Here is a 12,358-nt window from a genome sequence, read left to right on the forward strand (position 1 = left end):
GCAAAGGAATACTGGTATTCATGACTCTCCAGTAGCCCCTGAGGTAGCTGGACTTGTCACTCCATGGCAGTCACCAAACCATCCGTGGAAGCAGACAAACAAACAGTCGCAGAACTGGCTGCATTTCTCTAGCTTCAGAGTGTTAGTGCATCTCATATGCCTGTCCGTGGATGCACTCCCTGCCTATGTGCATTTCCATAAAGTCCGTGATTGCCAAGAACACAGACTTGTTTGCTGCCCAATGCTGAGCAGGTGCCTGGTCTCTGACACTCCTCTTGTCTATAGCCTAGGATGTTTCTCACTCACCTATCTGCACAACAGGTCTGAGGTCCTCAGCAAACTCCAATACTACACTTAGTTTTCCTTTTGACCCTACTGACATTTCAGTATTGGAGCTGGTGCAGGGTCCAGGAGGCAGCTTTGTCGATGCTTCCTCCAGGCCCTGGACACTGTTATCTACAGAGGTCAAGAACACCAGGGCATTGCCACAAGAGCAGACCCGATCTTCTCCTATGAGGTAAGAATGTTCTACTTGTATAGAGTGAGAATGTGGATATTGGGCAGGCAGGAGGATGTCGCGTACAATTGATAGGATGTCGCGTACAACAGACAGGATTTCACAGCATGAACCTTAGTGAGAGATGAGTGCAATGACAGAGACAGAGTGAGTGTGAGATGGCAAACAGCATAGTTCAACACTTACCATGGTGGAGCACAGAGGGTCATTGACCTTCTTTCGGCTCTGCAGCCTGATCTACCACACCCTCGGCTTCAGGAGGTGCATTTCACATGAGTATATGGCACATACGTTGCAGAAAGTTTGATTGATGAAACAGCAAGAGGTGATGGAAATCATACTCCACCACTTTTTTTACTGAACCCTCCTACCATGATTTCACCTAAACCACATTTTACTGCAAATGATACACACCACAGATTAGGGCTTTCACATCTCTATCTCCTTCCATGCTAATAGCTCTGAATTCCTATACCCTTCTGCAGGAGGAGAACTTGCACAATCAACATGTCGAATGGGAAGCAAGAGGAACATTCACATGAAGAAGGAAAGATTGGATATCTGTAACCATCCAATGAGAAATTCTCCAAGAAGCAACTCCCAAGCACCACAATCGTATTAGAAATGTAGATATTGATGGTACATTATGACACTAACAAATTGTTATGTTTTCTATGCAGCTTTTAGGAATCTGATCACAACAGGAAAATGTTACATTACACTTGAAAGTGAAATAGTTTATTCTGAAGCAAATGCGTTAAATTTGAATAAGGGCATTATAAAGACGTGAAGCATAATTTGGCTGAGCAGGATTGAGGCAATACTTTAAAAAGCATGACTGACATAGACAATGGATAATCTGTAAGAATAATTATACATTCCTGCAAGGTGCAAAATCTCAAAAAAGATCAGTCAACCAGAGCTAACAAAAGATGGTGAGGATTGCATCATATTAAAAGAAAAGGCCTATAAAGCAAAAAATAGCAATAATTCTGAGGATGGGAAGGTTTCTAGAATACAAAGATGGACAAAGAAGCTGATAAGAAAAGATAGAATAGAATATGAATGCCAACTAGCGAAAAAGAACACACTGTAATAACTTCAATAGGTCAAAATGAACATTGGTCCAATAAAAGCAGAATCACGAGAATTTATATTAGGGAAACAGAGAAATGGCACAGAAGCCAAGTGATTATTTTGTGCCTTTTTCATGGACAAAGAAACAACCCAAACGTACAGTTCCAAGTGGCTAGGAACAATGAACAGTTGAAGGAAATTAGTATTAATAAAGAAGATTTCACTGGAGAAACTAATTGGGCTGAACATCAATAAGTTCCCTGATAGTTTATATTCCAGAATGTTGAAAGAGGTGCCTTTAGAGATAGTTGACATGTTGGTAATCATCTTCTAAAATTCTATAGATTCTGAAATTATTCCTGTGGATTGGAAGGTAGGAAATGTCACTCCACCTTTTACAAATGGAGCAAGAGAGAATCCAGGGAATTAAAGACTTCAGTAGGAGGGAAAATGTGATAATCCATTGTAAACAATGGGATAAATAGTCACTTGGATAATAATGATTTGATTGGGCAGTCACATGGATTTGAAAAAGCAAAAATACATTTAATGAACTCGGCCTTTTTTGAGACATTATGAACAAAATTGATAATGGAGATGGATGGAATATACTTGGATTTTCAGAAGCCTTTTAATGAATTCCTCTCAAGAAGCTGGAAAGGAAAACTAAAGTGCATTGGATAGGAGGTAATTTACTGGCATCGATTTGTGATCAAATAACAGGCAGGAAACAGGGTGTTGGAATAAATTAATCATTCTCACGGTGCAAGGCCGTTACTAGTGGAGTACTGCAAGGATCAGTACTTGAGCCCCAGAAGTTCCCGATACATATCAAAAATTTGGAAATTGGAACCAAATATAATATTCTCAAATTTAAGGATGATACCAGGCTAAGTGGGGATGCGTGTTGTGAGAAAGATATGATGAGGTTTCACAAAGGCTTAGTGAGTGAACAAGAACTTGGTATATGGAATATAATGTGGAAAAATGCGAGGTTATGTAATTTGGTAGGAGAAACAGGTGTGGCGTATTTCTTAAGTGATAAATGGTTGGAAAATGTGGATGCACAGAGGCATCAAGGTGTCCTTATCAATAAGTCACGGAAGATGTTAAAAAAGCCAACGGAATGTTAGCCTTGACTTCAGGAAGATTTGACAACAGGGGTAGCTAAGTATTACATTAATTGTATGGACCCTTGGTTATACTGCACCTGGAGTTTTGGACCCATTATCTTAGGAGGAAATTATTTCCATAGAAGAAGAGTAACAAAGGATCACCAGACTTGTCCCCAGAATAACAGAACAATCTTTTTAAGAGAAGTTGGTGAATTGGGATCTGTATTTCTCGAGTCGCAAAGACTGAGGGGTGACCTCATTGAAACTGACAATTAAAGGGATAACAAAGTGTGGAGCTGGATAAACACAGCAGGCCAAGCAGCATCTTAGGAGCACAAAAGCTGACGTTTTGGGCCTAGTGTCTAGCGTCAGCTTTTGTGCTCAAAATATGCTGCTTGGCCTGCTGCGCTCATCCAGTTCCACACTTCATTATCTCGGATTTTCCAGCATCTGCAGGTCCCATTATCTCTGATACAATTAAAAGGGATAGACAGAGTAAATGCAGGTAGGATAAGACAAAGAAACACGAATGCTAGAAACAAAATAGAAATTGTTCGAAAAACTGAGCAAGTCTAGCTGCATCTGTGGGAGGTAACAGAGTTAACATTTTGAGTCCAGTGACCCTTCTTCACCCGTGCAATTAATAAAGTTACTCTTGTCAGATTCTTGTACTATTCTTGTATAAATACATATATTGTATGAGCAGTTCAAAGTGCCTTTGGAACTATAGGTTTATAGGGAAACATCAAGCTTTGAACAAATATCAATGTTGTATTTTATCCAGTTAACAGCTGATGCCTCTGTGCATCCACATTTTCCAACCATTTATCACTTAACAGCTAATTAACTTGTCAGTTATGAAACATCTAAACATGTCAAGGCTGTTTTTGTGGCTGGATTTGTTCCTTAGGCTAAGTTGCATTATCACAAGATAATTGAACTGACACAACACTTTGCAATAAACATCCCTTGCATAAACAGATAGATATCGATCTAATCCATTTAAAATGGACATGATCTATTGCTTTGGGAAAAGATACAGCACTTTTTTGAAAAAAAGTGATGCTTGTACTTGTATAGTCACTTATCACATTTAAACATCAGAGTTTGTCTCATAATATATTAATTTTGAAGTGCATTGACTCTACTCTTTTTCTTTTAAAATCATACTGGCTGCTCTAGCTTTATCTTCAAAGAAAGACATGCAACATCCTCAAACAGCTCTTGAAAGCTGTCTCCACTACTGATGCTGGGCTGACTGATCTTGGAATAGTTCCAATCAGGAAAGTGGAAATCACCACTTTAAACTGACATGCAAGCTAGTGCATCAGCACTTGAGTTACTTCGAGCTTTTATTAAAATACTTCACTAGTAATAACTGTTCATGACTCAGACATCCCAGATGGGCATACCGGCCAGTTATAGATCTTATGTTTTATGTAACCAAATGGAGCATTTAGGTATGCACATTAGTCTTGTTAATTGATATATATCTCCAGAATAAGTTGTCATACTGGTTGAATTCTGAAATACAAGTGCAAATAGGAGCAGAAATAAAGAACTGAATAACTTCTCTAACTGGGAAATAATTTTTAATAATACAAGTGATTGGTCCACAAATACTTTCTACTGGAGTTACAAAAATAAGGTGTACTGAGAGTAGTGTAGATATTGCAGCTGCTCCTGAGTTATAGAGTCACACAGCACAGAAACAGACCCTTTGGTCTCTATTACAGGCTTTCTTGTATCATTCTTATGGCTTTTATGTTCAAGAACCATAAGATTTTTATTTTGAATCATTTTGGAACTCTTGTTGTCCAAAACGTTATTTTTAAAAATGTAGAGATTTCTTTCTTCTTAAACAGAGTTTATGTAGGACAGCCTTCCATGTTTGTCAAGTATTAATTTGTGTAAGTTTTTTTTCCTGTTTCTCTGTTTTAAATTTTTATATTTCTAAAAAATACACATCTAATAAGAATTTTAAAAAACAAAAACCAAAAAACCAGAGGAGGAGAGGTATTTTTAACAATCATGAAGGACAGATTTCTTTTCAACAGTTTGTGTTGAGTTTTGATTCAGGTAGTGATTTTTACTACTTTTAACAAAATTTTTTTTATACCAAAAAGACGCAAAGAAGGAGAGATTGTGGAGAGGCCTAAATGTGGACAGCTTTGGGGAGAATCTTTTTTTAAATCTGGAGACTGAAAGCAGAATGTTGGCTTTTTTGAAGAGGGGTCTTTTTGTTTCTTTTGTTCAGTTAAGTGTCTGATTTTCTTTTAACATTTATATGTTTAAATTTTTTGATAATAATGCTTAATATTAAATCTGTGGGTTAGGAAATTAGTTTATTTTTATATATAAAGGTTCTATTGAGAGTTTCTCCTTTTTAGGTTTAATGTTGCTGAGGACGTACAAGAGACACAACATGTGATGACTAGTAAATTCAGAGAAATGATCACACAGCAGGATCAGGCAGACAGATGGTTGACTGTCAGGAAAGATAAGAAGGTGGTTCAGAAGTTTCCTGCAACTATTCCCCTCTCACAAATATTCCATTTTGGGGTACTGTTGAAAGAGATAATCTCTCAAAGGAAAATAAAAGTGGTAGTCAGATCTTAGGCACTAAGAATGAATCTTATATTAAACAGAGTTTGTCACAGTTTAAAAGAATAATTGTTACAGGGAATTCCCCTGTCAGGGGCACAAACAGGAGATTCTGCAGCAGTGAGGCTGAATTTGGGATAGAACACTGCTTTCCTGGTGCCAGGATTAAGGACATCTCGATGCTTTTGAATAATATTGTCAAAGCAGAGAGCAAAGCTGCAAGTTATTATACACATTGGCAGGAATTACTTTAAGGTTAAAGCCTTGCAGACTGAATTGGTTAGGTAGAAGGTTAAAAAACAGAACGTCACAAGTAGTAATCTCTGGTTTACTTCCGGTGCCAAGTTCTAATTAAGGAAGAATAAATAGATAGGGAAGATAAATCAATGGCTGAAGATGTGACGCAATATGCAGGATTCAGTTTCTTGGCTCATTGCGATCTTTCCTGGGACAGAAAAGACCTGCTCAAAAGCGATGGGTTTCACATGAACTGGAAAGGGACCAATATCCTGGCAGGAAGATTTGTTCATTCTATTTTGGGAATGTGTAAAATTTTGGCAGGGAGGGGCTTCCGAACTAACAGTGAAAGATAGATGAGGATAGTTCTGAATCAGATAAGTACACACTAATGAGAAGACACAGAGGAGCAAGTCAGAGAAGGAGGTAATTCTTAAGAATTAAACTGTGTTTATTTCAATGCAAGTATTCTTAAAAGGTAAGGCTGATTAACTCAAGGCATGCTTGAGAACATGGGAATGGGACATTGTAGCTATTACAGAAACTTGGCTGAGGGAAAGACAGGACTGGCAGCTCAATGTTCTGGGTTTCAAATGTTCCAGGAAGGAAGGAAGAAAGGCAAGAGTGGAGGGGGAATGACTATGGGACTGCCATAGTGTTAAATGTGTTCAAAAAATTTTCTTTGTCAATATGTGGGTGTTCCTACTAGAGAAGGAGCCAAATTTGACCTTCTTCTGGGAAATAAGGCAGGGCAAGTGACTGAAGTGTCAGTAGGGAATGATGCTTTGAGACTAGTGATCATAATACAATTAGATTTTAAATAGTTGTGGAAAAGGATAAGCTTTCCTTAAAAGCTAAAGTTCTTATCTGGAGTAAGGAAAATTTTAAGGGTATGAATCAAGAACTTTCAAAAGTTGATTGGAGGAGACTGTTTGCAGAAAAGGGGTAGCTGACAAGTGGGATACATCTAAAAGTGTGATAATAAGAATTCAGAGGCATTATGCTCTTGGTGCAGTTCATGAACAATATTAGGGAACAATGGATTAATAAAGATACTGAGGTTCTAGACAAGAATAAAACATATCATAAATTAGATATAGACAATTGGGATCAACTGAATCTCTTGAAGAGAAAAAAGAGTGTAGGGGCTTGCTTAAAAAGGAAATCAGGAAGGCAAAGACAGGATATGAGATAGCCTTAGTAGATAAGGTTAAAGATAATCCAGAAAGTTTCGACAAACACATTAAGAGCAAGAAAGCAACTAGAGAGACAGTACAACTCTTTAACAATTAACAAGTCCATCCTTGTGTTAAACCTCAGATGTGAAAGGTGTTAAGTGAATATTTCATGTCAGTTTGTACAGTTGAGAAAGAAATGGAAGCTGGAGAACTCAGGGAAATAAATATTGTTGTTCTGAAAACAGTTCACATTACTGAAAAGCAAGTGGTGGAGGTCTTAGAAAACATAAAAGGTGACTAAATGTCCAGGACCTAATCAAGTGTATCCCAGTATGTTGTGGGGAAGTTGGGGAGGAAATTGCACAGCTCACAGTAGAAATATTTGTATCTTCTACGCACACGGGTGAAGTAGGGAGCACTGGAGGATGGCTAATGTTGTGCCATGGTTTACAAAAGGCTGTAACGAGAAGCCTGGAAACCACAGACCTGAGAGTCTGGCATTTGTGGTGGGTACATTGTTGAAGGTGATCCTGAAAAGTAGCATTTACATGTATTTGGAGAGGCAAGGACTGACTAAGGATAGTCAGCATGGTTTTCTGCAAGGAAAATCATGTCTCACAAATTTGAATGTGTTTACCAAAAGTTATCAAGTTACGAAGTTACCAAAAAGATTGATGAGGGCAGAGTGGTAGACATTGTCTACTTGGACGTTTAGTAAATCCTTTGACAAAGTTGTGTATGGTAGACTAACTAGATCACATGGGATTCAGTGCGAGCTTGCCAATTGCATACAAAATTGGCTTTATGATAGGAGATAGAGGGTGGTGGTGGAGGGTTGAACTTTGGATTGGAGGCCTTTGACAGGCGGTGTTCCACAGGGATCGATATTGGGTCCACTTTCGTTTGACATTGACATAAACAATTTGGATGAGAACACAGGATGCATGTTTGTTTGTAAGTTTGTAGTAGGTCAGTAAGTTAGCAGATGACACTAAAATCGGTGTTAGACTAGACAGCGAAGAACGTTATCTAACATTATATAGAACATTACAGCCTAGTACAGGCCCTTCGGCCCTCGATGTCATACCGAACTGAAGCCCATCTAACCTATACTATTCGACATACGTCCATATGCTTGTCCAATGACGACTTAAATGTACTTAAAGTTGGCGAATCTACTACCATTGCAGGCAAAGCGCTCCATTCCCTTACTACTCTCTGAGTAAAGAAACTACCTCTGACATCTGTCCTATATCTTTCACCCCTCAATTTAAAGCTATGCCCCCTCGTGCTTGCCGTCACCATCCTAGGAAAAAGGCTCTCCCTATCCACCCTATCTAACACTCTGATTATTTTATATGTCTCAATTAAGTCACCTATCAACCTTCTTCTCTCTAACGAAATCAGCCTCAAGTCCCTCAGCCTTTCCTCGTAAGACCTTCCCTTCATACCAGGCAACATCCTAGTAAATCTCCTCTGCACCCTTTCCAAAGCTTCCACATCCTTCTTATAATGCGGTGACCAGAACTGTACACAATACTCCAAGTGCAGCCGCACCAGAGTTTTGTACAGCTGCAGCATAACCTCTTGGTTCCGGAACTCGATCCCTCTATTAATAAAAGCTAAAACACTGTCTGCCTTCTTAACAGCCCTGTCAACCTGGGTGGCAACTTTCAAGGATCTGTGTACACGGACACCAAGATCTCTCTGCTCATCTACACTACCAAGAATCTTACCATTAGCCCAGTACTTTGCCTTCCGGTTACTCCTACCAAAGTGCATCACCTCACACTTGTCCGCATTAAACTCCATTTGCAACCTCTCAGCCCAGCTCTGCAGCTTATCTATGTCTCTCTGCAACCTACAGCATCCTTCGTCACTATCCACAACTCCAGTGATCTTAGTGTCGTCTGCAAATTTACTAACCCATCCTTCTACGCCCTCATCCAGGTCATTTATAAAAATGGCAAACAGCAGTGGACCCAACACCGACCCTTGCGGTACACCACTCATAGCTGGTCTCCAGGATGAACATTTCCCATCAACTACCACCCTCTGTCTTCTTTCAGCAAGCCAATTTCCGATCCAAACTGCTATATCTCCCACAATCCCATTCCTTCGCATTTTGTACAATAGCCTACCGTGGGGAACCGTATCGAACGCCTTGCTGAAATCCATATACATCACATCAACCGGTTTACTCTCATCTACCTGTTTGGTCACCTTCTCAAAGAACTCAATAAGGTTTGTGAGGCACGACCTTCCCTTCACAAAACCGTGCTGACTATCCCTAATCAATTTATTCTTTTCTAGATGATTATAAATCCTATCTCTTGTAACCATTTCCAACACTTTACCAACAACTGAGGTAAGGCTCACTGGTCTATAATTACCAGGGTTGTCTCTACTCCCCTTCTTGAACAGGGGAACTACATTTGCTATCCTCCAGTCGTCTGGCACTATTCCTGTAGACAATGACAAGTTAAAGATCAATGCCAAAGGCTCGGCAATCTCCTCCCTGGCTTCCCAGAGGATCCTAGGATAAATCCCATCTGGCCCAGGGGACTTATCTATCTTCACACTTTGTCGGATTTCTAATACCTCTTCCTTGTGAACCTCAATCCCACCTAGTCTAGTAGCCTGTATCTCAGTATTCTCCTCCACAACATTGTCGTTTTCTAGAGTGAATACTGTCAAAAAATATTCATTTAGTGCTTCCCCTATCTCCTCTGACTCCACACACAACTTACCACTACTATCCTTGATTGGGCCTAATCTTACTTTCATCATTCTTTTATTCCTTAAATACCCATAGAAAGCCTTAGGGTTTACCCTGATCTTATCCGCCAACAACTTCTCATGTCTCCTCCTGGGTCTTCTGAGCTCTCTCTTTAGGTCTTTCCTGGCTACCCCGTAGCCCTCAAGAGCCATAACTGAGCCTTCACATCTCATCTTTTCATAGGACTTCTTCTTCCTTTTGACCAGAGATTCCACTTCCTTCATAAACCATGGCTCCCACGCTCTACAGCTTCCTCCCTGCCTGACAGGTACATACTTATCTAGGACCCCCAGGAGCTTTTCCTTGAATAGGCTCCACATTTCTAATGTGCCCATCCCCTGCAGTTTCCTTCCCCATCCTACGCTCCCTAAATCTTGTCTAATCTCATCGTAATTGCCTTTTCCCCAGCTATAACTCTTGCCCAGTGGTATACACATATCCCTTTCCATCACTAAAGCAAACATAACAGAATTGTGATCGCTATCACCAAAGTGCTCACCTACTTCCAAATCTAACACCTGGCTGGGCTCATTACCCAGTACCAAATCTAATGTGGCTTTGCCCCTTGTTGACCTATCTACATACTGTGTCAGGAAGCCCTCCTGCACACACTGGACAAAAACTGACCCATCTATAGTACTCGAACTATAGTGTTCCCAGTCAATATTTGCAAAGTTGAAGTCCCCCATGACAACTACCCTGTCTCTCTCACTCCAATCGAGAATCACCTTTGCTATCCTTTCCTCTACATATCTGGAACTATTCGGAGGCCTATAGAAAACTCCCAACAGGGTGACCTCTCCTTTCGTGTTTCTAACCTCAGCCCATACTACCTCAGTTGACGAATCCCAAAACATCCTTTCTGCACCGTAATACTGTCCTTGGCCACACCTCCCCCCCTTTTACAATCTTCTCTGATCTTACTGAAACCTCTAAATCCTGGAACCTGCAACAACCATTCCTATCCCTGCTCTATCCATGTCTCCTAAATGGCCACAACATCGAAGTCCCAGGTACTAACCCATGCTGCAAGTTCACCCACCTTACTCCAGATGCTCCTGGCATTGAAGTAGACACACTTCAAACCAACTTCTTGCTTGCCGGTGCCATCTTGCGTCCCTGAAACTTTATTTCGGACCTCCCTACTCTCAACCTTTTCTATACTCGAACTACAATTTTGGTTCCCATCCCCCTGCTGAATTAGTTTAAACCCACCCGAATAGCCTTAGCAAATTTCACCCCCAGGATATCGGTTCCCCTCTGGTTCAGGTGAAGACCATCCTGCTTGTAGAGGTCCCACCTACCCCAGAAAGAGCCCCAATTATCCAAGAATCCAAAACTCTCCCTCCTGCACCATCCCTCCAAATCTGCACCAAGAGATCTTGATCAATTGGGTCAATGGGCTGAGGAGTGGGAGATGGGCTTTAATTTGCATAAATGTGAGATATTGCATTTCAGTAACACAAACAAGGACAAAACTTATACAATTAATAATAGGGCCCTGGGTAGTGTTGTAGAACACAGACCTACGGGTTCATAATTCTTTGAAATTTGTATCACAGGTGGACCAGGTGATTAAGAAGGCATTTAGCATGTTTGCCTTCATTGCTCAGACCTTTGGCACAGGAATTGGATGTCATGCTGAGATTGTACAGGATGTTGTTGAGGTCTCTTCTGGAGTACTAAGTGCAGTTCTGGCCATCCTTGAAAGGAAGGATATTGTTAAACTGGAGAGGGTTCAGAAAAGATTTACCAGGATGTAGCTGGGAATGGAGGGTTTGAGACAGAAAAATAGGATGGAAAGGCTGGAACTTTTTTCACTGGAGCATAGGAGTTTGAGTGGAATAGGAAAGATTTGGAGGGATATGGGACAAGAGCAGGCAGGTGGGACTAATTCAGTTTGGGTACATGGTTGGCATGGACTGGTTGGACAAAGGGTAGGTTTCCATGCTGTACGATTCTATGACTCTACTCACCCTAGGACGTCCTTTCTTCCTTGTATTAAGACTCATTGCATTTCATTTGCATGAGAGGGGATAACAGAAAAGGAACATATGTCGAATTGCTGCATCAACTAAACATTTTCATTGTATTTGCATTGTATTGTACTGAGCATATTCTGTGTTATTGCAAAAACAATTTGTAAAATTGATCAAAAGGACAGAATATTATTTAGTTGGAGAAAAATGGAAGAAAAGCTGCAACACAAAGGGACCTGGGGGTACATGTATCTCCCAAAAGTAAGAACGCTAGCACATAGGTGCAGCAGGTAATCAAGAAGGCTAATAAAACGCTGACCCTTATTTCAAGGGGCTTGGAGTATAAGAGTAAATAAGTCTTACAGCAACTAAAGGTGGTGGTGAGACCATATCTGGAGTAGAGAGTAGTTTTGGTCCCCTATTTAAGAAAAGATATTTATTTCATTTCAAGGCAGTTCAGAGAAGGTTCACTAGGATGATCCCTGGTATGGAGGAATTGTGTAATGAATAAAGGCTAAACAGGTTCGGACTCTACTCATTGGAGTTCAGCAGAATGGAGAGGTGATCTCATTGGAACATATTGGATTCTTAAACGGCTTAACAGGATGAATGCTGAGAGGATGTTCCCCCAATGGGAGAGTTCAGGACCAGAGAGCATTGTCTCAGAATAAAGGGACAGCAACATAAGGCTGAGTGGAGGATGAATTTCTTCTCTGAGGGTTGAGAGTCTTTGGAACTCCTTATACAGAAACTATTGAAGGCAGAGTCCTTATGTATATTTAAGGCTGAGATAGATAGATTGTTGATCAGGTGGAGAATCAAGGATTACTGGGAAAGGGCAGGAAAGTGAATGTGAAAAATATTGGTTCAGC

Source organism: Stegostoma tigrinum, chromosome 3 (genome assembly GCF_030684315.1).
Source record: "Stegostoma tigrinum isolate sSteTig4 chromosome 3, sSteTig4.hap1, whole genome shotgun sequence".
Taxonomy (NCBI): domain Eukaryota; kingdom Metazoa; phylum Chordata; class Chondrichthyes; order Orectolobiformes; family Stegostomatidae; genus Stegostoma; species Stegostoma tigrinum.